The sequence below is a fragment of the Pituophis catenifer genome, unplaced genomic scaffold, assembly GCF_029215685.1.
Source record: "Pituophis catenifer annectens isolate HBS135680 unplaced genomic scaffold, rPitCat1.0.hap2 SCAF_7, whole genome shotgun sequence".
Taxonomy (NCBI): Eukaryota; Metazoa; Chordata; class Lepidosauria; order Squamata; family Colubridae; genus Pituophis; species Pituophis catenifer.
Genome location: NW_027256887.1, coordinates 56,768,893 through 56,772,030, shown reverse-complemented (window position 1 = coordinate 56,772,030; position 3,138 = coordinate 56,768,893).

Here is a 3,138-nt window from a genome sequence, read left to right as displayed (position 1 = left end):
TTTCAGTGGAAAATATCTCTCAGTAAAAACACTTTTAATATAATAAAAGTAGTTCCAGACAAGTTTCATTATCATCCGAAGGGCATTTCATTCCTTTTTGAGGAAAGTGAACTCTAATGCCTTCAGTATCAAAGACCCCTCCAAAAATTAGTGGTATCCCCAAAGTATGGAAGAATATATAATTAGGATGTTATATCTCTGTTGTCATGTTTTCCTATACCTTAAATATTGTTAAAACAGAACAATTAAACAACAGGGCTCTCAATAAAATACACAATGTAGCAGAATATCCTCACTTGCAATTTTACTGATAGTGATAGCAGGAAAACAAAATCATCAGGTTAGAAGTCATGCAACATGCTTCCTGGATATCTCTCACAGATTATGAGGAAAATTCTAAAACACCAAGTCTTTCAGGTGTATTGCATGTAAATCCGTTATAAGAGCTATAACAATCAGCACATTATTTTTTAAACAATAAACTCCTGCAAATACATTGACTGCTTACATAATGTCAAGTGAATGGGAAAATAATATGTATAAATCCTTTGAGAGAAAAGCAAAGGGCCCAAGAACACATTTGCTGTTTGTACTGTATGAAGGGATAATTTAAAGCAACTGTTCCTTGGGGCCCCTGCTATTCATGTTTTTAGTTTGCAAGAAAATATATAAGAAATGTATAAATATGTAATTCAGAAACAAAGAACACTATAAATTCCCAAAATGCTTGTTCTTCTCCCATGACTGAATTGTCAGTTATTACAGGTAGGTCTTGATTAGTGCTGTGAAATGATTGCATTATTTGAATTCAAATAATTATTGTATTATTAGATAATAAATAATAATAAAGTAATAAGTTTATGGAAAATATAACAACTGGTTGCAGCTCAGTGGAAACAGGTAATGAAAAATGTTTAACATAATGTTTCATATGTATGTTTCTAAAACAGTACAGTAATGGATAAAAAATAATATACTTATAATTTGAATTTAGGGTTAACAAAAGTCACAGGGTGGTTATCGAAAGCAAAACAAAAACAAATTCTACTGCAGATTCAAGTATTCCAACATCTTTTCCTATTTTAGTATTGCTATGACGACCCTCATGTTATTTAAACTGGGAAGGCAACATGACAAGAAAAGCATTTTTTTGTTCCAATGCAAGTCTCTTCTTTCTTAAACTTGTGCTGTTTTCCTGTAATGGGAGCTTCCTTTTCTCCATTTTCCACTCACAAAGATTAGCAACATCTAAAATTTGAACCACCTGTGCATGCACTCGCCTCAATTGCACATGCATTAGACTCACATTAATTGAATTTTGGGTAGCATTAAATACAGCCTGGTATCAATTTACAGTCTATGCTAAATTGAATATTGCATTATTCGAACTTGCACAAATTGCAACCTCTCTGTATCTGTCCTGATTTGGTATCTACTTAAATATCATTTATCTAAGGGGTTATTTTTGTTCATGTTGGCTTCCCAGTTTATGAAGTACAGGATAAAATGACATACTTTAAACCTCATTTGACAAAAGTCTTTCCAATCAGGGCATGTAAGGACTGTACTTGGAAGAATGGTCTGAGTTCCTCCTATTTTCAATGGCTGGCAAATAACTGATATATTTCAGGCGGATTTGGTATGGAAAAGATACGGTATAATGCAGGAACACAATTTTATTTGGGGGGGGAGAGTGTGAAAAGTTGGCCCATTTGACCTTTGAGAGGAGATCTGGAGGATACATGCAGACCATGGATGTAACCAGAGCAAAAAGTAAATGATTTAATTTATCTTAAATTAATATTAATTTAATATGTTTTAATCATGATCCCCTTCGATTATACTAAAAATTATAATTTAGTGACAATTTTTGGGTGGCTCAAAGGGTTACCTTCAGATTCTTGAAGAAGCTCAGGATTTTAGGTTTGCCTCAATGACTTCAACATAATTGAATGATTAATTATGCTAATGAGTTGATCTTCATTTATAGTTGTGCTTGGTTTATTTTTGTGTATAATTTGAGTTTGAGGTTGTAATGTGATAGTCAGGTAGGATAATGGATAAATGTTTTAATAATAAACTTACAGATCTAAAATTGTGGACCAATGGCAAATATATTTTTATAGTATAACAGGTATATATTTTTGGAGATGGTCTAAAAATATGTATCTCATTGGAACTGATTACATAAAAAGTTAATAGATGGCAAAAAAACCCATACAGCAGGCTTTTAAAAGCTGCATCTAAACAACTACTGCAGGTATTCCTCATTTAATGACCACTCGTTCAGCAAGTGTATGACAGCACTGAAAGAGTTATTGTTATGACTGGATCTTATACTTATGGCCATTACAGCATCTCTATGGTCACATAATTGCAATTTTCAACCTTCCCTGTTGGCATCCCACGAGCAAAGCCAATGTGAAGCTGGCAGGAACTTGGAAAGTTGTAATCATGTGAGGTCCTCACTTAATGGCCTGCATGGTCTTCATTTAACAACAGCAACTGGGATTGCTGGAATTGCAGCAGCACATGATTTTTTAAATTATATGTCACTCAACAACAGTTTCCAGTCCCATTAACACTTTGCATTGTTAAAGGAGGATCACTATCTGTACAGTATAATTTCAACTTAAACACAGTGCATCCTCCATTGTATACCGTGTTTCCCCGAAAATAAGACCCTGTCTTATATTTTTCTGATCCCTGAAATAAGCGCTTGGCCTTATTGCCATGTGCTCAAAAGCCCGATTGGGCTTATTATGAGAGGATGTCTTATTTTGGGGGAAACGGGTATTACTATGGAAATGAACTGAGTAGAAAATTCTGCTTATGGGATTTTTACATGGTTATAATGTTTGAGTCGTGACTATGATTGCATTGCTGAAGTGTGGTGTATTAAAAATGTCATTACTAGCAAAGCTCTCCGTATTAAATGACCGTGGCTTTGCAAATCCAAGGGCTGATCAGATACACATATCAGATGTATTTCTATTAATCCATTTCCTGTAACACAAACTGAAAATGACTATGTCTTACAGCCAATCATTTGGCAGGATTAGCCACAATATATAATAAATTCAGATAGAGCTTGCTTGTATACACTGATGGTAATGGTCACACAAACCATGAACACAT